This window comes from Moschus berezovskii, chromosome 14, assembly GCF_049115385.1.
Source record: "Moschus berezovskii isolate FMDL1 chromosome 14, NW_MosBer_1.0, whole genome shotgun sequence".
NCBI lineage: Eukaryota > Metazoa > Chordata > Mammalia > Artiodactyla > Moschidae > Moschus > Moschus berezovskii.
Genome location: NC_142473.1, coordinates 24,258,286 through 24,283,208, shown reverse-complemented (window position 1 = coordinate 24,283,208; position 24,923 = coordinate 24,258,286).

Sequence of the window (24,923 nt, the reverse complement as noted above, 5' to 3'; positions counted from 1 at the left end):
GTTGGACCATAAAGAAAGTTGGGCACCGAAGAATTGATGCTTTTGAACTGTGGTATTGGAGAAGACTCTTGAGAGTCCTGTGGACTGCAAGGAGATCAAGCTAGTCAATCCTAAAGGAAATAAGTCCTGAATATTCATTAGAAGGACTGATGCTGAAGCTGAAACTCCAATACTTTGGCCACCTGATTCAAAGAACTGACTCCTTAGAAAAGACCCTGATGCTGGGAAAGATTGAAGGCAGGAGGAGAAGGAGATGACAGAAGATGAGATGGTTGGATGGCAAAACGGACTTGATGAACATGAGTTTCAGCAAGCTCTGGGAGTTGGTGATTGACAGGGCAGCCTGGCATGCTGCAGTCTATGGCATCACAAAGAGTTGGACGTGACTGAACTGAATAGGTCTTCGAAGGCTGTGTTTGAAATGGTACAATATTTGCAAATATATAATTCAAATACGTTTAGAAGTGTGATGGGAAGGACGGTGGGAGGGATTTTCAGGTGGGACGGCACATGTGTAAACCCATGGCTGATTCATGTTGATGTTTGGTAGAAAGCAATGCAATACTGTAAGGCTATTATCCTTCAATTAAAAATAAAGAAATTTAATTAAAAAATAATTCACATACACTTGCATGTTATTTATTTGTGTTTTTCTGTTGCTTTTGTGTGTCTCTATATAGGTCGTCAGTCTTACTTCAACTGTAATACATAAACTGTTAAAATATCTGTATGCTGAATTAATAGCTCTATACACCTTCAAAATTTATGTAAATTTTTGTAAGTCTATTTTGTAAGCTGAAAGTGCAATACTTTGGCCACCTCATGTGACGAGTTGACTCACTGGAAAAGACTCTGATGCTGGGAAGGGTTGAGGGCAGGAGGAGAAGGGGATGACCGAGAATGAGATGGCTGGATGGCATCCCCGACTCTGTGGACAGGAGTTTGAGTGAACTCCGGGAGTTGGTGATGGACAGGGAGGCCTGGTGTGCTGTGATTCATGGGGTCGCAGAGAGTTGGACACGACTGAGCGACTGAACTGAACTGAACTGATTTTGTAAGTCCAACACAGGGTTATGTGTCAATAAGACCAAACTGATAATTCTCATAAGTTAGGTGTTCCAAGTTTTACCTCCTGAGCCCAGTCACCAGGCTTATACAGTCACTGCTTCTAAAAATGTCTCTGTTAGTTCAGGCTGCTATAACAGAACATCATTGACTGGGTGGCTAAAAAGCAATAGACATTTAGTTCTCACAGTTCTGGAGACTGAAAGTCTAAGGTTAGGATATCAGTATGATTTTGGAGAGAGCCCTCCTCTGGGTTGCAGATGGCTGCTTCTCACTGTTCCCTCATATGAGAGAACCAAGAGAGAAAGCAAGATCTCTCATGATTCTTATCCCATTCACAAGGGCTGCACACTCTTGACCTTATCTGATTCTAATTACTTCCCACAGCCCAACCTTCTAATACTATCACATCAAGGGGTAAGTTTTCAGCATAGGAATTAGATGGTGGAGGAGACACAAACATTCAGCCCATAACAACAACAACAACAACAACAACAAAACAACTGAAAACCTGCAGGTAGGAGCTCAAAAAACAAATTATTTGTTTCTGTGTGAAAAGTTAGCCCAATACTTTGGCCACTTGATGTAAAGGGCCAACTCATTGGAAAAGACCCTGATGCTGTGAAAGATTGAGGGCAAGATGAGATGGTTGGATGGCATTGCCAACTCAATGGACACGAGTTTGAGCAAACTCCAGGAGATAGTGAAGGACAGGGAAGCCTGGCATGCTGAAGTTCATGGGGTTGCAAATAGTTGGATACAACTTAGCAACTGTCCAACAACCACCATAACACTGTCCAAAACACAGCTATGACCTACACAAACAGCAGGGCTCAATATCTACTCTAGCCCAGGGCATAGGAAATTTTCAGTTGGTTCTTTTCATCCTACGTTGGGAAGGAGATGCAGCACCTCTACCACCATCACAAGGTGTCCAGAGGAGGAGGCTCCCTAGTGTATAAGAGCACTGCAGGGTAAGCGGACCACAAAGGAGACTGGGGGGATGTTGGAGCGCTGGGAAGGAAGGAGTGGCACACTGCTCTGTGTCCAGTCTGCTTTCACAGGCTGAAACTCTCCTTTCCTCATCTTTCCAAACCTCGTTTCCCTCTTTCCCTCTTGCCTCTTTCCCCTGTCTTCCCTAACCAGAGTCTCATGTAAGGCCTAGAAAGTAAAGTGTCCACAGCTTCCTTCCTGGAGCATTTGTTTCTCTTCACTAAGTGCTAACTCATGGCTATCCAATACCAAAGAGAGTACGGAAAGGAAGGGGAGAAACCAGAAAACAACAGATTAATTCCTCGAGGTATGACCTTGCCATGTTCATAGATGATCTTCAGGGCCACAGTTTTAGACATGTGCTGTGATGTATTTACATAACCTCCTGCCTGGATTTTCATCTTCTCTCCCTGTTATCTGCTCGCTTCTTTAAAATACTTAGATCTGTTGGCTTTAAAAAAAAAAATCCCTTGACTCTGTATTCCTCTTGAGTTACTATTTTATTCCTTCCTTTCAGAGTCAGTCTCTTGAAATAATCTCTACACCAGGGGCGTTCAAACTGGGAGACAGGTACCCCTGGAAATGTGCCAAGTTGTAAAAGGCACTGTAGTTTAATGGTAGGTGTGCAGGTCACACATAATAAGTCCACTCCAAGCTTCCTGTCTTCCTAAACCTTTGGGTTCCCTTCAACACATAATGCAGGGAAGCTCAGACATCTCAATCTCATTGTCATCAGCTGCCAATCAGTCGAAGTTTCAGTAAATCCAAAAGGTAGGTTATTAGAGGCAACTACAATTGCATGAATTAATACTTTAAACCTGAAACCTCCAGTAAGTGCACCCATATTAATTTAATTAGCCCATTTTTATATTCTTCCCTCTTTAGGCTAACATCTTTAGAATACATTTCCACATACATTCCCCAGTTTCTGCTGGAATATATTCATAATATCTTGTGATTTGTTTGGTGTGTAAGTTGTCATTTCCCGTAATTGTTTTGGCCCTTTGAAATGTGGTGAAATTTGACCACAGTTACAGGTATAATGAAAACAGGAGGTGATTATGGTGGGTATTGAGAAGAAAGAACATCCCCTTTCAAGGTGTGTGTCTGAAGGGAGATTAGCACAGGAAGACTAGTAATCTCAGACATAAGATAGAAAGCTATGTCTACAGACATAAGGGAAGCTTAGATTCTCAGTTTTATCTGAGTCTAACTAAATGTTCTCATCTCAAGTTTCAGAGTACCATAATGTCCTGGTCAATACTCTAACTTCCACATGAGATACTTAGTGAGGCTGTGAATTTAATTGATGCTATAATTCTGCAACTATAATTGCTATAAATGCTATAATTGCTATAAATGCTATAATTCTGCAAACATAAAACATATTAAGTTTTATGTTTGGTTTTCAGCATCAGCTCTGTAGTGACAAGAACTGAGATTCTTTTCAAAATATCATAGTTCTGTGGTTCTAAGAACATGATTTAAACTAAGAGTTATAGAACCTAAGATTGTCATTTTCTTTCTGTAAGCTCTCTAGTGTACTCAGAATAGCCTATGATAGTCAAATATAGCTGCAAGGACTCCAACAACACTTGTTCAACTGGCATTTAATTAACCATAGGTGAGAAGTTAATTGTAAGTTACTTCATTCCATTTCACATTGGCAAGAAGCTCAACATATTACCCAATCCCCAAATTCAACTTTTTGGGTCTGTCTCCTGGGACCCCCTTAGATATGAATTCTAATAGCAGTCAGAGTTCAATTAGGAGACAGAAACCACGTCAGTAATTAGAGCAAGGGAAATTTAAAATAAAGAATTTTTAAGTAATAAAAGGTAGTTAACTATTAACAAGGCCAGAGATGACTCAAATATCCATAAGTAGCAAGTACAAGGAGAAGGCAATGGCACCCCACTCCAGTACTCTTGCCTGGAAAATCCCAGTGACGGAGGAGCCTGGTGGGCTGCAGTCCATGGGGTCGCTAAGAGTCGGACACGACTGAGCAACTTCACTTTCACTTTTCACTTCCATGCATTGGAGAAGGACATGGCAACCCACTTCAGTGTTCTTTCCTGGAGAGTCCCAGGGATGGCAGAGCCTGCTGGGCTGCCATCTATGGGGTCGCACAGAGTTGGACATGACTGAAGCGACTTAGCAACAGCAGCAGTCTGTAGTCTAAGAAAGAGTGAGAAATGTAGAAACAAAGGATTGAGCAGAGACCTGAGATGTCTTGAAAGAGAACATGGCTACTACAGAAAGACACAGCCTGGCCACAGTGTGTAAGGTTGTCAGAGGGTCTGGGCCAGGCTGGTCTGCAGCAGTGGCTCACCAAAGACAGAAGAGATAAGTGAATAGCCATTTCATAGACACAGGACTGGGCTTCCCTGGTCGCTCAGCTGGTGGAGAATCCACCTACAACACAGGAGACCCCGGTTCGATCCCTGGGTTAGGAAGTTCTCCTGGAGAAGGAATTAAGCTACCCACTCCAGTGTTCTTGGGCTTCCCTGGTGGCTCAGACAGTAACGAACCCGCGGGAGACCTAGGTTCTATCCCTGGGTTGGGAAGATCCCCTGGAGGAGGGCATGACAACCCACTTGAGTATTCTTGCCTGGAGAATCCCTATGGACAGAGGAACCTGGTGGGTTACAGTCCATGGGGTCACACAGAGTCAGACATGACTGGGCAGCTAAGCACAGCACAAACATAGGACTAATTGTCATTAAGACTTCATTTTGACACCCCCCTAAACCTGCCCTTTTCAATGTGTTGGTGACTCACTCCCACATTCATCGATGTCTCATTTTCTTGAATTCAAAGCCTCTCTGATTCAATTTCTCCAGTGTGAATTTTGCTCTAGTTTTCTGCACAAGTGAGGGAGGAGTCATAGAGTAGTGGAGGACATCTGGGTGTGCTAACTTCTGCTTTCAAACAACCCTTCTATTTTCAACCCAACCCCAAACCCCTGGCTTCAAAGGTTGCTGAAGACTGCACACTCAAATCTTTATGGAATTCATAGGCAGAGAAAGTTTCACTTGTTACCTCTTCCCTGTAAGCACTTGGGTGGTTTCTGTGAGTTTTGAGGAGAAAAGACAGAAGTCTTTTCTTTTGTTCAGTGTATCATATTTAACCAAAATCCCTCTTACTTTTTTTTTCCTATTTCACTTAAAAACATGTCCTCTTTAGTCTATTGGATATTCATTTTGGTGTGCGAAGGGAGATGAGGATGTAAGCTGAATCTCACTCTGTACCAGAGTGAGGCAAAACCTCACCCATTCGTTGAGCATCTTTTCTTTCTCTCTTGTTTGTAACACATAGGGAGGAGCACACTTGGCTTTCAGAAATCAGAATTGGTATACAAAATTTATAACATTTTCTCTGGGCCTTAAATGATCAGACAACTAGAGATGCGTTCAGTTCAGTTCAGTCGCTCAGTCGTGTCCGACTCTTTGTGACCCCATGAATCACAGCATGCCAAGCCTCCCTGTCCATCATCACCTCCCGGAGTTCACTCAAACTCATGTCCAGCAAGTTGGTGATGCCATCCAGCCATCTCATCCTCTGTCGTCCCCTTCTCCTCCCGCCCCCAATCCTTCCCAGCATCAGAGTCTTTTCCAGTGAGTCAACTCGTCACATGAGGTGGCCAAAGTATTGCAGTTTCAGCGTTAGCATCAGAGATGCGTAGGGGGAAGTAATTGAGGCATATGAAACGATGGGTGGGACTGTGTGCAGAACCGAAAATGATGGGAAGTGAAAGATGAGGCTGATAAGAAGACATGGAGCCAGATCGTAAAAGGCATTTTATGCCATATGAAAAAAATGAACTTTACATATAAGAACCACTAGGTCATAAGAGATACACAGAAGCATCTTGTAAACAGTTGATTAAATGACCTCATAGTGATCCCTTTTCAGTTCTATTGACTAGTGATTTTCCAGTTTTTACTCTCCCAAGTATGCTTCTTTAAGATTCCATCAATTTTTATACTTTTATGATTTTTTACTTCTTTCTGCATCTGAATGTGACAGGACTGAAGAATATTCATCTTATATATGCTAAATAAATTCTTTCCTATTTCCTGGATAACTGGGAAACTATACACACACACAAAGAAGAGAGTTCAGTAGGAAGCAAAAGCCATGGGACACTTGACAGCTGGCTAAGCTCTGAATGCACTTGCCAATCGCCACACAAATGGATCAACAGAGTGTGGAAGCCTTTTAGGCTCGGAGTGTTTGAAAACAAAGACCGTCCAAATCACTGGCTGACTACTAAGTCATGAAGGTACAAAGGTAAACCCTAGGAGGTTAGACTGAAAGAAATAAAAATTGCAATAAATAAGTCAGCAGATATACTACCAGCTGCATACTGTGGAAAAGACAAAATTTGTAGTTCAAGTCCAGGAGAGATACAAACAAACAAAAACTTTCAAAATCCATGCTTGCTACACCATCCTCATTTTAGTTAAAATGCCTCGTTTCAAAAAAGAAGAAGGTATGCAAAGAAGCAGAGAAGTAAAAAAGTGATCAGCAGAAACTGACAGTTAGGGAGCCCAAATGTTGGATTTATCACAAAAAAAGACTTCAAAGCAACTATTATAAAGAAGTACAAATAACTTTAAAAATATATTTTGACAATCTTATATATGTATATATAATATATAGTCTCAGCAATTGAGATTATCAATATAAACTATTTTAAAAAATAAGATTCTAGAATTGAAAAATGCCACACTAAAATTTTTTAAATTACTAGACAAGCTTAACAGCAGATCTCAGATGTCAGAAGGAAGCATCAGTGAACTCAAAATAGAACTATAAAAATCGTTCAATCTGAACTACAGAGTAGAAAAAAAAAAACAACAGAAAGAAAACAGGAAAAAAGAACAGAATCTCAAAGACCTGTGGGATAATATCAAGCATATAATAGGAAACCCAAAAGAGAGGGAAGAGTGAATGATTCTGAAAAATATTTGAAGGAATAATGGCCAAAACTCAAATTTGATGAAAAACAAGTATATATAGATTCAAGAAGCACAAATAATCCTAAGTAAGAAAAAGACAAAGGTACCTGTACCTAGACAAAGGGGAAATATTAAACAGTAGAAGAAAAAAAATGGGTAAGATTTCCTCTTTCTTTGTCTAGGTGTGGATATGTTTGTGACACAGTTTAGATTCAAAGATTCTAAAGGAAACAGTAAAGGATGGAAAGGGTAATAATGCAAACAGAAACTATATGGCAACTGGACTGTATATATTTTAGAAAAGATTTCTTGAGACCAAGTGGGACATGTCATATATTTAACAATTGTAAATGGGTAGCAGCGAAAAACAGCCACAAAATACATAAAGCAAAAACTGACAGAATGAAAGGAGAAATAGACAGTTAGAGATTTCAGTAATTCTCTCAAAGTAATTGATAAAGCAAGTAGACAGAAAATTAGTAAAGATATAGATGACATGAACAGAACCACCAACCAACTGATATATAGAGGACTCTATACTCAAATACAGAGAAGGCAATGGCAAGCCACTCCAGTACTCTTGCCTAGAAAATCCCATGGATGGAGGAGCCTGGTAGGCTGCAGTCCATGGGGTCGCTAAGGGTCGGGCACAACTGAGCGACTTCACTTTCACTTTTCACTTTCCACTTTCACACTTTGGAGAAGGAAATGGCAGCCTACTCCAGTGTTCTTGCCTGGAGAATCCCAGGGACAGGGGAACCTGGTGGGTTTCCATCTATGGGGTCACACAGAGTCGGACACGACTGAAGTGATTTAGCAGCAGTAGCAGCAACATACTCAAATAGCAGAATAGATGTTTTTTTTCAATGACATGTAGCCTTCTCTAGTAGAGACCATTTTCTGGGATGCAAGCCAAGTTTTACGGTTTACATGTTGCTGAAGTCTGGCTTGGAGAATTTTAAGCATGACTTTACTAGCATGTGAGAAGAATGCAATTGTGTGGTAGTTTGAGCATTCTTTGGCATTGCCTTTCTTTGGGATTGGAATGAAAACTGACCTTTTCCAGTCCTGTGGCCACTGCTGAGTTTTCCAAATTTGCTGGCATATTGAGTGCAGCACTTTCACAGCATCATCTTTCAGGATTTGAAATAGCTCAACTGGAATTCCATCACCTCCACTAGCTTTGTTTGAGATGATGCTTTCTAAGGCCCACTTGACTTCACATTCCAAGATGTCTGGCTCTAGGTGAGTGGTCACACCATCGTGATTATTGTGGTCATGAAGATCTTTTTTGTACAGTTTTTCTGTGTATTCTTGCCACCTCTTCTTAATATCTTCTGCTTCTGTTAGGTCCATACCATTTCTGTTCTTTATCGAGCCCATCTTTGCATGAAATGTTCCCTTGGTGTCTCTAATTTTCTTGAAGAGGTTCAAGCTGGTTTTAGAAAAGGCAGACGCACCAGAGATCAAATTGCCAACATCCTCTGGATCATGGAAAAAGCAAGAGAGTTCCAGAAAAACATCTATTTCTGCTTCATTGACTATGCCAAAGCCTTTGACTGTGTGGATCACAATAAACTGTGGAAACTTCTGAAAGAGATGGGAATACCAGACCACCTGACCTGCCTCTTGAGAAACCTGTATGCAGGTCAGGAAGCAACAGTTAGAACTGGACATGGAACAACAGACTGGTTCCAAATAGGAAAAGGAGTACGTCAAGGCTGTATATTGTCACCCTGCTTATTTAACTTATATGCAGAGTACATCATGAGGAGTGCTGGGCTGGAAGAAGCACAAGCTGGAATCAAGACTGCCAGGAGAAATATCAATAAACCCAGATATGCAGATGACACCACCCTTAAGGCAGAAAGGGAGGAGGAACTAAAAAGCCTCTTGATGAAAGTGAAAGAGGAGAGTGAAAAAGTTGGCTTGAAGCTCAACATTCAGAAAATGAAGATCATGGCATCTGGTCCCATCACTTCATGGCAAATAGATGGGGAAACAGTGGAAACAGTGTCAGACTTTATTCTTTTGGGCTCCAAAATCACTGCAGATGCTGACTACAGCCATGAAATTAAAAGACGCTCACTCCTTGGAAGGGAAGTTATGACCAGCCTAGACAGCATATTAAAAAGCAGAGACATTACTTTGCCAACAAAGGTCCGTCTAGTCAAGGCTATGGTTTTTCCTGTGGTCATGTGTGGATGTGAGAGTTGGACTGTGAAGAAAGCTGATCACCGAAGAATTGATGCTTTTGAACTGTGATGTTGGAGAAGACCCTTGAGAGTCCCTTGGACTGCAAGGAGGTCCAACCAGTCCATTCTAAAGGAGATCAATCCTGGGTGTTCCTTGGAAGGACTGATGCTAAAGCTGAAACTCCAATACTTTGACCACCTCATGCGAAGAGTTGACTCACTGGAAAAGACTCTGATGCTGGAAAAGATTGAGGGCAGGAGGAGAAGGGGACGACAGAGAATGAGATGGCTGGATGGCATCACCGACTCGATGGACATGGGCTTCGGTGGACTCTGGGAGTTGGTGATGGACAGGGAGGCCTGGCATGCTGTGATTTATGGGTTCGCAAAGAGTCAGACACAACTGAGCGACTGAACTGAACTGAACTGAAGGTAATTTTCAATAAATTAAAAACTATGTTCACTGATATCAAAGGAATCAAATTGTAAATCAACAAAGGAAAAAAATTTGGAGAATCTCCAACATTTGGAAATTAAGAAACACACTTTTAAGTAACTGTGAGTCAAGGAAGAAATTACAAATAAAACCAGAAAATACACTGAACTAAATGTGAAAATATAATATGTCAAAATTTATGGAGTGCAGCTAAGGCAAAGCTTGCTGCACTGCTGCTGCTGAAAAGTTGCTTCAGTCGTGTCCGACTCTGTGAGATCCCATAGGCGGCAGCCCACCAGGCTCCCCCGTCCCTGGGATTCTCCAGGCAAAAACACTGGAGTGGGTTGCTATTTCCTTCTCAATGCATGAAAGTGAAAAGTGAAAATGAAGTAGCTCAGTCATGTCCGACTCTTAGCGACCCCATGGACTGCAACCTACCAGGCTCCTCCATCCATGGGATTTTCCAGGCAAGGGTACTGGAGTAGGTTTCCATTCCTTCTCCAGGCAAAGCGTAGATAGCATTATATGCTTCTATTAAAAAGGAAGAAAGATCTAAAATCTATAATGTAAGTTTTTACCTTAAGAAGCTAGAAAAAGTAGAGCAAATTAGATCTATAGTAAATATACAGAAGTAAATAATAAAGATCAGAGCAGAAATAAATGAAATAGAAAATAAGGATGCAGTAGGAAAAACAATAAAACCAAAAGTAGACTTTTTAATGCAATCCATAAATTCTATAAGCTTTTAGGTAGACTGACAAAGAAAAAACAAAAGAGAAGATGCAAATTACCTAAACCAAAAATGAGACTCAACAGAAATTAAAAGGAATAGTACAAACAACTTCATAACAATATGAAGAGATCTATACCAAGTAAATAAATGAAATTTTATTAAGAACTTTCCACAAAGAAAATCCTAGACCCAGAATACTTCACTGTTGGAGTCTATCAAACATTACAATAGAAATAACATCAGTCATATAGGAATTCTTTCATAAAGTAGCAGAGGAGAAACCGTTTCCCCAAACCGTATTGTAAAGCCAGTGTTATCCTGATAGTAAAGCCATATCACAAGAAAACTACAGACTAATATCTCTCATAAACATAGGCATAAAAATTCTTAATAGAATATCAGTAAACAGAATCTAGCAATGAATAGGAAAGATTATGCACCAAACCAAATAGAGTTTATCTCAGGCAAGTAAAATTGCTTCAACATTAAAAAAGTCAATTAATGAAATGCATTATATTAATAGAATAAAGGATAATATTCATGTAATCGTTTCAGTAGATACTGAAAAAGCAATTGACAAAATCCAACACCTTTTCGTGATAGAAACACCAATAAACTAGGACTAAAAGGAAATGTACTTAATTTGATGAACAATATTTATAAAATACCTATAGCTAACATCATACTTAATGGTGAAAGACTGAATATTTTCACAGTAAAATCCATAGGTTTATAAAAAGGAAAGAAGGAAGAAAAAAAAATGAAAAATACCAAGAAAAAAATAAAGTCTAATTCAATGCCGTTGCTTAAAATAGAAATGGATAAGAAAATTTGGGAGGGAGAAAAACTGTCATCTTTGCAACCAAAAGTTCTGTACTGATGCTCTAGGAAAGAGCATGGTAGAAGGGGAAAAGTGGAAGTGATGGGTAAATGATCCTAAGAAATTCTCATATGCATGTTCATTCTTTACCATGTGGAGACCTGACTCCATATTTGTTTGCATTTGTATGGTCAGTATTATAATGAGAAACTACACCAATTCTGTGCTGTCTTTCACATTTTGGATAGTATATTTATATTGGAAAATGCTCAACATTGTTATTGATCCTATTGCATTAGCATCTACTCATACTAAGGAAGTAAAACTTCTCATCTGAGTTTCAGCTTTGATGAAGGATGGTTTGAATTTGTTTTGGAAGAGGCTAAGACCACCTGATCTATCCCATAAGAGGGGTTATTGGGTCTCTTGTATTATTGGAATCTACCCCCTGAGAAGGGTTATTGGTGTAAGACCAACATTTTAATCAGGGTGCCGAGTGATGAAATAGTCCAGCAGCACTCATGCCCACTGACACTGAACAAGGGACGAGGCCGGCAGCATGTTAGATGGAATCTAAATTCACAGTGAGCTAGTTGAACTGGAGAACTAGTCATAAACAGAAATAACTTAGGTGGGTACTTTCCTGGACAGGTGAATACTAGCACAAATACAAAATGTAGCAGAAATGTTGGAGGGTTCCTGTACCTAAAACTTAAACACGGTTACATAGCATGTCAAGTAAGGATCCTCTCTCACATTTTTGTTCATTGGAACAATGAAGTTACCCTTAACTCATCTCTAAATTTTAGCTCCAGTCCTATTGCTAAAAACCACTACATCAACCATTACTTTTTAAAACTTCATCTATTTGAGAGATCCGGGAGAGTTCCCTGGTGGTCCATGGTTAACAATCTGCCCTCCAATGCAGGGGACACAGATCCCATCTCTGGCTGGGGAACTAAGATCCCACATGCTGTGGAGCAACTAAGCACACCTGTCACAACCAGGGAGAAGCCCATGCACAGCAGCAAAAGATCCCACATGCTGCAACTAAAACCCAATGCAGACAAATAAATATTTAGAAAGAGAGAGAGAGACCCGCACAGTGGTAAAAATGCAGGCTAACATTTACTGAGTACTTACAATGTACCAGGCCCTGTTCTATGTGCTTTACAGGTATTAACTGTCACAATAGCCATAGAATTAGTTGCTATTATTTCTCTCCATATTCCAGATGGGAAACCAAGGCACAAAGTGGATTAATAATTTGCCAATAGTTGACTAGCTAGTACATACCAAAGCTAGTATTCAAATCCCTTGACCTGCTTCCAGAATCTGTGTGCTTCAGGTCAGTTCAGTTCAGTTCAGTCGCTCAGTCGTGGCCGACTCTTTGCAACCCCATGAACCACAGCACGCCAGACCTCCCTGTCCATCACCAACTCCCGGAGTTCACTCAAACTCATGCCCATCGAGTCGGTGATGCCATCCAGCCATCTCATTCTCTGTCGTCCCCATCTCCTCCTACCCCCAATCCCTCCCAGCATCAGACTCTTTTCCAGTGAGTCCACTCGTCGCATGAGGTGGCCAAAGTATTGCAGTTTCAGCTTTAGCATCAGTCCTTCCAATGAACACCCAGGATTGATCTCCTTTAGAATGGACTGGTTGGATCTCCTTGTAGTCCAAGGGACTCTTAAGAGTCTTCTCCAGCACCACAGTTCAAAAGCATCAATTCTTCGGCGATCAGCTTTCTTCACAGTCCAACTCTCACATCCATACATGACCACTGGAAAAACCATAGCCTTGACTAGACGGACCTTTGTTGGCAAAGTAATGTCTCTGCTTTTTAATATGCTATCTAGGCTGGCCATAACTTTCCTTCCAAGGAGTAAGCGTCTTTTAATTTCATGGCTGCAATCAGCATCCGCAGTGATTTTGGAGCCCAAAAAAATAAAGTCTGACACTGTTTCCCCATCTATTTGCCATGAAGTGATGGGACCAGATGCCATGATCTTAGTTTTCTGAATGTTGAGCTTCAAGCCAACCTTTTCACTCTCCTCTTTCACTTTCATCAAGAGGCCTTTAGTTCCTCTTCACTTTCTGCCATAAGGGTGCTTGACCCCTATGTAATCAGCCTCTAGAAGCTCAGTTTGGTGTGAAAACCAGGGCTCCCAAACTGCTTATTCAAGGGTTTTAAATCTTTGCAGAAAAGAAGTTTAGATGTAGGAAGAAGTCCTCTTTCCTTGCTGGTGAGCAGGACTTTTTGTGCATGTGTGCGTACGTGCACGCGTGTCTGAGTCAGATCCAGTAAGTGTGCAGGTCTGTGAGTGATGAGTTGAGAATTTGGTAATAATTGGTGGAAATGGTAGCTGAATTGTAGTGTTTGGGTTCAAAATACATAATTTTCTCTGCTTGGCAGCTGAGTTGAAAACAGGAGGCCATCCTCAAATAAGAAATTGGATTGTCCAAAAGAGGGTGTGTATTTTCAAACAGAAATAGAGAAGGGTCTGCTTCTCATCATTTGAGGGAGACAAGCTCTAGGGGACAGTGGCCACCTAAGCCTCTTGAGAGAAGCCCAGATGCTGACTTGGTGTAAAATGAAGAAATTGTGTTGTATTACACCCAAAGGTGAACCCAGTCCTAACTACCCACTTGAGACAAACCAAGCAGAAAGGACGGGATTAGAGCCAAAGTAGGATTTCCAAGGTCAGAGCCATAAACATGACCTGGAGTGCTGGAGCTAATTCCGAATGAAGATTAGGGGCAGAATCTTTGCAATTCTGAGAGGGGGAAAATTTTTGTTTTTTAACTTAGAAAGACAGAGAAACAAAACTGGGCCCAAAATTCTGGGATCTGTATGAAGGAAAATCAGTTGAGCCCAAGCTGGAACTGACAGTCAGAGAGCTGATCCCAGAGACAGAGAGGCAAGCCAGAGGAACCAGAAATCCTTCCCCAGATTCCACCAGAGATAGTTTGTTCCAAAGGAACAGTGGGGCCAGAAATCCGAGGAGCTCAGTCTAGCCTCCACCCTATCAGGCCAGATAGTGAGGAGGCCAGGAAAAAGAGCTGGAGCTGGGTAAGCTCCAGAAATCATGCCAATCTAACCAGGCTGTAGCTGAACCTTGGTGAGATTAGGATACAAAAAAAAATCTGGGTTTTGTAAACCTATCTGTTTCTCTGCTCTCATACTTGTTTTCTTTTCCTTCAGTTCTTCCCCCTCAAATTCCAACAAAGTCTCAGCTAAGCCCAGAGAAAAACTGATCTTTCACACCTGAATCAGGATAAATGAAATACTGCAGAGGCAGCAGAGGCTGGGAATCGGAGGCAAAGAGAAAAGTAAGAAAGTAGGATGTGGAAGAGTTCTGAGCAGCAGGTTATTACCCTCTCCTTAGGGCTTTTTACCTTATCTTTATGTTTTTCCTTGAAGCTTGTGCTTGCACAATGACCTTGGGTAAGAGGTGAAAGAGGCTTTGTGACTTCCCATTGTCAGGGCCAGAGGAACAAATAAAGGATTGCCTCCATGGAATTGTGGAATGTTTATTATCCTAAAGAAAAGCATTAATCTTCTCTCACAGGGAAATCCTGTCATCTTATCTTAGAACTTCCTCTGAAATAAGTAGTTTTCAGAGCCCTTATTTTATCTTTTCCAGCTTTATTGAGCTCTAACTGACAATGTTGTCAGCTCAAGGTATACAATAGGATGATTTGATATAAGTGTAAGAGCTGACTCATTGGAAAAGACCCTGATGCTGGGAAAGATTGAAGGCAGGAGGAGAAGGGGATGACAGAGGATGAGATGGTTAGATGGAATCACCGACTTGATGGACATGAGTATGAGTAAGCTCTGGGACTTGGTGATGGACAGGGAAGCCTGGCATCCTGCAGTCCATGGGGTCGCAACAAGTTGGACACGACTGAGCAACTGAACTGAACTGATGTTGTGTCCACAATAAAGTTAGTACCTTAACACAAGAGAAAAACAGGAGAGGAAGGTTTGGTGACCTACCTGTGGGCACCCATCCATGGACAGTAGCTAGGTTTAAAGGACACCTCCACAGCTGCTCAGGTCAAAAATGATCATGAAACTAAACCGTCTCCCCTGATCCCAGCACGTTTCTGCCCTGTCCCTTCTTCCTCCTTCCTTCCCAGAGAGCAAGATCTGGGAGGCCATGGTCTCAAGCAGAGCATCAAGGCTTAACCCCACAGATGAGAAATGGAACTCACTGACAAATATTGCTGTGATCTCTTGGTATGTTGAAAAACTTCAAGGAAGCCAGGAAAAAGGCAGGCAACCCCAGCTTGCCTTCCTGTTCACGCTGTTTTGCTGACAGAGAGTGCCTATTTCCCTTACAGGACACATAGCTGCTTTCATGATTCTGAAATTGCCCAGAATGTGAAAGACTTTTTAAAAAACTTATTTCTAGTTTAAAAAACAAACCTTTTTCTCCTTTGTGTTATAATTTTTGCATTTTTTTCCTTAATCTCTTCTGTAGGAGCTAAACAAATAAAATGTGACACTAACAGAAATCCATCATCATTTTCTGTAACCAATATGTACATATTTTCCAATCCTACTTCCGATTTTACTTTTTTTGAGCCGTGCCACTCAGCATGTGGAATCTTAGTTCCCTGACCCAGGACTGAACTCGTGCCCGCTTTGTGGAAGTTCAGAGTCCTAACCACTGGATTGGCAGGGAATTCCCGACTTTTTCCTTTTCACTGTCTTATTTCTGATGCTCACTTTTCAAAAATAGCTTTCCAAAGTGAATTTAGGAGCTGAATGCAAGTTTTATGTCTTTGTCTATTTTCATTGTCCTTTGCAGTATAGTCTATCACATACTCAATAGGGCTTCCCAGGTGGCTCAGTGGTGAAGAATCTGCCTGCCAGTGCAGGAGACTCGAGTTTGATCCTGGGTCAGGAAGATCTCTTAGAGAAGGAAATGGCAACCCACTCCAGTATTCTTGCCTGGAAAATCCCTTGGATGGAGGAGCCTAGAGAGCTGCAGTCCATGGGGTTGGAAAAGTCAGACAGGACTTAATGACAGGACTTAAATAACAACAAAGCATGTTACAAACTCATGCACCCAAACCAAAAGTAAACACATTTATAAGTTTACCTAGAATAATACCTGAGCTGACGTCATCACTGTTTTATAAATGCACAGTTAGAGATTTATAAAAATGCAGTTTAGCAGGTTCAGAGTCTAATTTACAAAAAATACTTTGTATTTCTAAAAAGGGCAGAACGGTAGGATTTTGTGCTTAAAATAGTAAAAAGAAATTTCAGCAAAAGAAGTTTATGAAATCGGGTCCTTTTTGCTTTAAGGTTTTATAATTTTGTAACACTGTCACTAACTCTGTGTGCTGGAGTTTGTTATCTTACATTTTACTAAATAGACAATAGAAACAATTTAAGCAATAGAAAAGCCTTATTTTAGTGACATCGAAAATAATCCATTGTCAAAGAGTGGAGAAAATGTCTCTACCAAAGATAAATATGGCTGATTTTATAATTTTTCCTAAGGCAATATGGTTTTACGCATTTTCTTTGTTTACAGTTTACCAATCACATGTGAACCTTGCAAATATTATTAAACATATGTTTATTAAACAAATGAATTGTTGTTTCAGACAAGTGGAGAGACTTCTAAGCCTCAGACTTTTGATAAATGGCAGAAGCCGTCATAACTGCAAAGCACCAGTCTGACAGGAATTGGTGACGATAACACAGAGAACAATGAAGGTCCATTATCTCACCCTTTGCAGAAGAATGGCTTGGCATCTAGCCAGGTGTATGATAAGTCTATTTTAGTGTTTATCATACAAACCGATGGATTTTCCAAGGAATAGTAAATTTGGTGTGGCTCTTTTCTTTCTTATTTTAAAAAGAGGATTTCCTGACAATCTGTCTAGAAGTTATGATAATATCTTTGTATATTTTCATAAAATGGTACATCATGCACCTGCGATAAGAAACAATGGGACTTTGGTATCAGCTTTTTGATTCTGAGTGTTGGAGGAATTTTATTTTGAATCGTTCTCTCTAGACTCTTGTTAGAGACTCTCTTGTTAGTCTCCATCAAGGCTGACTAAATGTACCTGATCTAAATCCCTTAAAATATGTGCTTTGTGATGCCCATTGCAATGAATAAGGGGAGTCTCATTGCCTATAATGCAGCCAGGTCTGCACTCAGTCAAGAGGAGAGCAAAGCAAAAACAGCACTGCTACTCATACATCGCCTGCAGTGTATAACTCGAGAGTCACGTGTATGTTTTTAAAACCAAATATCTGTATTTATTAACACATTGCAGTAATTGCTGCGTAGATAATGTTCCTTATTGTTATAACATATGGAACTAAAATTTAAATTGTTGATTGTGAAAAGAAAACTTCAGCCTCAAATTACTTAACATTCTATTTATTATTGAAGCTGCCATAAAGAAGTCAAGATTTTGGTTTTTAATATTAATGAGAAAATTCTTCATTTTTAAAATTGGATATACTATAAATCCATTTCACAACAAACTGTGGAAAATTCTCAAAGAGATTGGAATACCAGACCACCTCACCTGCCTCTTGAGAAATCTGTATGCAGGTTAAGAAACAACAGTTAGAACTGGACATGGAATGACAGACTGGTTCCAAATTGGGAAAGGAGTACATCAAAGCTGTATATTGTCACCCTGCTTATTTAACTTATATAAAAAGTACATCTTGTGAAATGGGGACTGGATGAAACAGAAGCTGGAATCAAGATTGTTGGGAGAAATATCAATAATCTCAGATATGCAGACACCACCCTTATGGCAGAAAGTGAAGAAGAACTAAAGAGCCTCTTGATGAAAGTGAAAGAAGAGAGTGAAAAAGTTGGCTTAAAACTCAACATTCGAAAACTAAGATCATGTCATCTGGTCCCATCACTTCATGGCAGATAGGTGGGGAAAATATGGAAACAGTGAGAGACTTTATTTTGGGGGGCTCCAAAATCACTGCAGATGGTGACTATAGCCATGAAATTAAAAGACACTTACTCCTTGGAAGAAAAGCTACGACCAACCTAGACAGCATATTAAAAAGCAGAGACATTACTTTGCCAACAAAGGTCCATCTAGTCAAGGCTACGGTTTTCCCATGGTCATGTATGTATGTGAGAGTTGGACTATAAAGAAAGCTGATCGCCGAAGACTTGATACTTTTGAACTGTGGTGTTGGAGAAGACTCTTGAGAGTCCCTTGGGCTGCAAGAAGATTCAACCAGTCAATCCTAAAGGAAATCAGTCCTGAATATTCATTGGAAGGACTGATCTGAAGCTGAAACTCCAATACTCTGGCCATCTGATGCGAAGAAATGACTCATTGGAAAAGACTGTGATGCTGGAAAAGATTGAAGGCAGGAGGAGAAGGGGACGACAGAGAATGAGATGATTGGATGGCATCACTGACTCGACAGACATGAGTTTGAGCAAGCTCCGGGAGTTAGTGATGGACAGGGAGGCCTGGTGTGCTGCAGTCCATTGGATCACAAAGAGCTGGACACGACTGAGTGACTGAACTGAACTGATAAAGCCATTGCAAATTTTGTAAACGATATTAAAACATTACTCACTCTTGTATTTGGTGCAAAACTTAAAATTATTTTAAAATAATTGCTAAAACTTCAAATAATGCTCAAAATGTTTAAAACTCCAACATCCATTAACAAAACACCCAGCAAAATATGAATAGGAAGGAACTCCCTCAATCTTATAAAGGGCAACTATGAGAAACATAGAGTTAACATCATATTTTATGGTAAACATTGAATGATTTTCCCCTAACATTGGGAGTGAGGCAAAAATTATCTACTCTTGTCACTTCTGTTCAAGATTGTATTGAAGGTCTTCAGTTCAGTTCAGTTCAGTTGCTCATTCATGTCCGACTCTTTGCAACTCCATGAATCACAGCACGCCAGGCCTCCCTGTCCATCATCAACTCCCGGAGTTCACTCAAACTCATTGCCATCGAGTCGGTGATGCCATCCAGCCATCTCATTCTCTGTCATCCCCGTCTCCTCCTACCCCCAATCCCTCCGAGCATCAGACTCTTTTCCAGTGAGTCAACTCATTGCAGGAGGTGGCCAAAGTATTGGAGTTTCAGCTTTAGCATCAGTTCTTCCAATGAATACCCAGGATTGATCTCCTTTAGAATGGACTGGTTGGATCTCCTTGCAGTCCAAGGGACTCTCAAGAGTCTTCTCCAGCACCACAGTTCAAAAGCATCAATTCTTCGGCGATCAGCTTTCTTCACAGTCCAACTCTCTTAGGCTGTGCAATAAACCAGAAACAAGAAATAAAAGGAAAGGAACAAAGTAAAGTTGTCTTTATTTGCAGACAACATGATCTCCTATAGGAAATCCTACAGAATTACAAAAAGCTACCAGAACTAATTATTGAGTTTAATGTTGAAGAATACAAGACCAATATAAAAATCGATCATATTTCTACATTCTAATGAAGATCTTAACTTGAAACTCAATCTCAACTTGAAATTTATAAAAGCAATACCATTTATAATAGTATCAAAAAACACTTAGGAATAAATTTGACAAAACGTGTTAAGATCGATACATTGAAAACCATGAAACATTTTTGAGACTAAAATTAATGAAGACATGCAGTATGTTTCTAAATTGGAAGACTCAGTATTTTTAAAATATCCATTATTTCCAAATTGATCTATAGATTCAGTGAAATTCCAATCAAAATATTAGCATTATTTCTTCTATAGTAATTAAAAAACTGATTCCAAAATTTGTATGAAAACATAACATACCTGGAATAGTTAACACAATTTTAAAAACAAAGAATAAGGTTCACAGATATACACTACCTGGTTTCAAAGTTACTATAAATCTACAGTAATCAAAGTTGTGAGGAATTCTCATAAAATAGATATTTAGATTGTAATGATCTAAATGTAGTGGTAGATAGAGTCCAGAAATAGATTTGACTGGTTTTCCAGAAAGGTACTAAGGCAATTTAATGAAAAAGGGAAAATCTTTTCAATAAATAGTACGAGAAAAATAACCCCCAAATGAACTTCTAAACTTTCACATCATGTGCAAAAATTACCTCTGAATCTATTATAGACCTAAATGTAAAAATTACAACCATAATAGATCTAGAAGAAAACGTAAGAGAAAAATCTTAAAGATGTTTAGTTTATTAAAGAGTTCTTAAATATGACACAAAAAGCATGAACTAGGAAAGAGAAAAAATAGCAAATATAAAAGCAAAAATTTGCAAATTTCATCAAAATAAAAAGCATTTGCTATTTAGACACTGCAATGAAAATAAAACAGCAGGCCACAAAGTGGGAGAAAATCTTTGCAAAACTTTTATCATGCAAGGGACTTTATTTAGAATTTTAAAATATCTCTAATAAACCAATCAGAAAGCAACCTTTGTTAAAAATGGGCAAAATAGGGCTCCCCTGGTGGTCCAGTGGTTAAGAATCCACTTGACAATGTAGAGGACACAGGTTCAATTCCTGCTAAGGGAAGATTGCTGGACAACTAAGCTGGTGGGGTACGGCTATTGAACCAGCACTCTAGAACCCAGCAGCCAAAACTACGAGGCCACGCACCACACATACTGAAGCCCAAGTGCCTAGAGCCCATGCTCCACAAGAAGAGAAGCCAAGGCAGGGAGAAGCCCACACACTGCAAAGAGTAGTTTCGCTCGCCGTAGCTAGAGAAAGCCTGCCTGCAGCAACAATGACCCAGTACAGCCAAAATTAAATAAATAAATCTTTAAAAAAAAGAAAAGAAGTTCCAGGTCTGCAGAAAGCACTGTTCAAATAAAACTACCTTGCGTCTATGCATGCATGCTAAGTCACTTCAGTTGTGTCTGACTTTGCGACCCTATGGACTGTCGACAGCCAGGTTCCTCTATCCATGGGACTTCCCAGGCAAGAATACTGCAGTGAGTTGCCATACCCTTCTTCATGGGATCTTCCCAACCCAGGGATTGAACCTGCATCTTCTGTGGCTCCTTCATAGCAGGTGTATTCTTTACCGCTGAGCCACCAGGGAAGCCCTAAAACTACTTTACCTATCAAAAAAAAAAAAAAGAGCAAAATAATTGAACAGACACTTTAGCAAAGTAGATATATGGGTGACAAGCACATGAAAAGCTCATCATGAGTCTTTAGAGAAATACAAATTAAAATCATAAGGCAATATCACTATACAACCACTAAAATGGATAAAATTAAAAAATTTTAAAAACTGACTATATCAAGTGTTAGTGAAAATATAAAGCAAGTATAATTTTCACACACTGGTGGTGGAAATATAAAGTGGTACATCACTTTGAAACCAGTTTAGCAATTTCTTAAAAAGTTATACATATACCTATAATTTGACCCAACCATTCCACTCCTGGGTATTTACTCAAGAGAAAAAAGTATATTCCACATAAGACTTATACACAAATGTTTATGGCAGCTTTAGCTGTAATAGCTCCAAACTGGAAATAATTCAAATATTCATCAACAATTGAAAAACAAATTACAACACATCCATACAATGAAATACTATTCAACAATGAAAAGCAACAAACCATTGATATATGCAATAGCTTAAATAAATATCAAAATAATTATTCTAAAGTGAAAGAAACATGACCAAAAAGAAAAAAAAAACACTCTGAATGATTCCATTTATATAAACTTCTAGGAAATGCAAGCTAACCTATAACAACAAAAATCTGGGCCTGGGCCTGGGTTGGAAACAGGGAGGAATGGATGAAAAAAGGGCACATGAAACTTTTGCGGATGATGTGTATTCATTACCTGGATTGTGGTGTTGGTGATGGATTGTGAGAATAAAAATGTCAAAACTCATCAAATTTAAACATTAAATGAGGGCAATTTACTGTATGGAAAGTATAGCTCAATAAAGCTGGGGGGGAAATGCTTTTTAAATATTGCTCTTTTTACCCCTTTGTCTGTGACTTATGTAATGTTAGTGATTCAAGCACATATGCTTGACACAACATTTCAAAATGTATACTTAGAGTATACTTGTTATACTTAGTTAAGCTAAAGTTATATCTAAGTGTCTAAATGTGGTTTAATAATATATTATTATTAAAAGTTACTTTTAAAATATAGAAAATAGAGGAAAAATATGAAATCCATTTCTGACCACTCAGAAATAACAGCTGGTATTTTTATTTTCAGGTTTTTCATGCACAGACAAAAATAATAGTTTTTAAATTTGGGATTATGTTATATGTAATGTTTTGTATCTTGATTTTAATTTAATATTACATTAAATTTCCCAAAATAAAATTTTCTTTTGTATAATAAATATTACAATATTACATTATTCATTGTATGGGTATGCCATAATTTGTTTAACTTTTCTTGTATAAGGACAGAAGGACATTTATATTGTTCTCAAGTTTGCACTAACATATATAATGTTGTGTTGAATGTCTTTGTATGTGTGTATATTAAACCATGTCCTTATTTTTAATATGGATTCTTAGAAATGGATTACTAATCAAATAGTATGAATGTTTTAGGTCTCCCAATCCATGGTGCCAATTTCAGGAATATTGTACCAAGTTACATTCCACTGGAAGTATATAAAAGTATATGAAAGAGTCAATCTTACAATATTCTCCAAAATACTGAATATTTTAGAGCTCTTAAATTTTAACACCATACCTCCCTACCCATTGTCTAAGGAAAAGGAATTTCCTTCAAGGAAATTATTATTTTGATATGACATCCTCTTTAAAAGACACAAGTCAGCTTTGCAGAAAAGTAAAAACCAAAGCATTATATTTATATTTTGACACAGTAGTGTCAAATTCATTAACATTGTACTACATTGTAATATATATATATAAAGCTTCTGACTTTGATATCAGTTCAGTTCAGTTGCTCAGTCGTGTCCAACTCTTTGCCACCCCATGGACTGTAGCATGCCAGGCTTCCTTGGCCATCACCAACTCCTGGAACTTACTCAAACTCATGTCTGTCAAGTTGGTGATGCCATCCAACCATCTCATTCTCTGTCATCCCCTTCTCCTCCTGCCCTCAATCTTTTCCAACATCACAGTCTTTTCTGATGAGTCAGTTCTCCACATCAGGTAGCCAGAGTATTGGAGTTTCAGCTTTGGAATCAGTCCTTCCACTGAATATTCAGGACTGATTTCCTTTAGGATTGACTGGTTTGATCTCCTTGCAGTCCAAGGGACTCTCAGTCATCTTCTCCAACACCACAGCTCAAAAGCATCAATTCTTTGGCACTCAACTTTCTTTACGGGCCAATTCTCACATCTATACATGACTGCTGGAAAAACCATAGCTTGATAATACAGACCTTTGTTGGCAAAGTAATGTCTCTGCCTTTTAGTATGCTGTCTAGGTTGGTCATAACTTTTCTTCCAAGGAGCAAGCGTCTTTTAATTTCATGGCTGCAATCACCATCTGCAGTGATTTTGGAGCCCAGAAAAAATAAAGTCTGACACCGTTTCCACTGTTTCCCCATCTATTTCCCATGAAGTGATGGGACCGGATGCCATGATCTTAGTTTTCTGAATGTTGAGCTTTAAGCCAACTTTTTCACTCTCCTCTTTCACTTTCATCAAGAGGCTCTTTAGTTCTTCTTCGCTTTCTGCCATGAGGGTGGTGTCATCTGCATATCTGAGGTTATTGATATTTCCCCCCCGGCAATCTTGATTCCAGCTTGTGCTTCATCCAGCCCAGCATTTCACATGATGTACTCTGCATGTAAGTTAAATAAGCAGGGTGACAATATACAGCCTTGATGTGCTCCTGTCTTGATTTGGAAACAGTCTGCTGTTCCATGTCCAGTTCTAACTGTTGCTTCTTGAGCTGCATACAGATTTTTCCCGGGGCAGGTATGGTGTCCGATATTCCCATCTCTTGAAGAATTTTCCACAGTTTGTTGTGACTCACATAGTCAAAGGCTTTGGCGTAGTCAATAAAGCAGAAGTAGATGTTTTTCTGGAGCTCTCTTGCTTTTTCGATGATCCAACAGATGTTGGCAATTTGATCTGTGGTTCCTCTGCCTTTTCTAAAACCAGCTTGAACATCTGGAAGTTCACAGTTCATGTATTGTTGAAGCCTGGCTTGGAGAATTTTGATCATTATTTTGCTAGCGTGTGAGATGAGTGTAATTGTGCGGTAGTTTGAACATTCTTTGGCTTGCCTTTCTTTGGAATTGGAATGAAAACTGACCTTTTCCAGTCCTGTGGCCACTACCGAGTTTTCCAAATTTGCTGGCATAAACAGTGTATTACTTTCACAGCATCATCTTTCAGGATTTGAAATAGCTTAACTGGAATTCCATCACCTCCACTAGCTTTGTTTGTAGTGATGCTTCCTAAGGTCCACTTGACTTCACATTCCAGGATGTCTGGCTCTAGTTGAATGATCACACAATCAGGGATATCTGGGCCTTTAAGATCTTTTTTGTATAGTTCTTCCGCGTATTGTCGCCACTTCTTCTTAGCATCTTCTGCTTCTGTTAGGTTCATACCATTTCTGTCCTTTATTGTACCCATCTTTGCATGAAATGTTCCCTTGGTCTCTCTAATTTTCTTGAAGAGATCTCTAGTCTTTCCCATTCTATTGTTTTCCTCTGTTTCTTTGCATTGATCGCTGAGGAAGTCTTTCTTATCTCTCCTTGCTACTCTTTGGA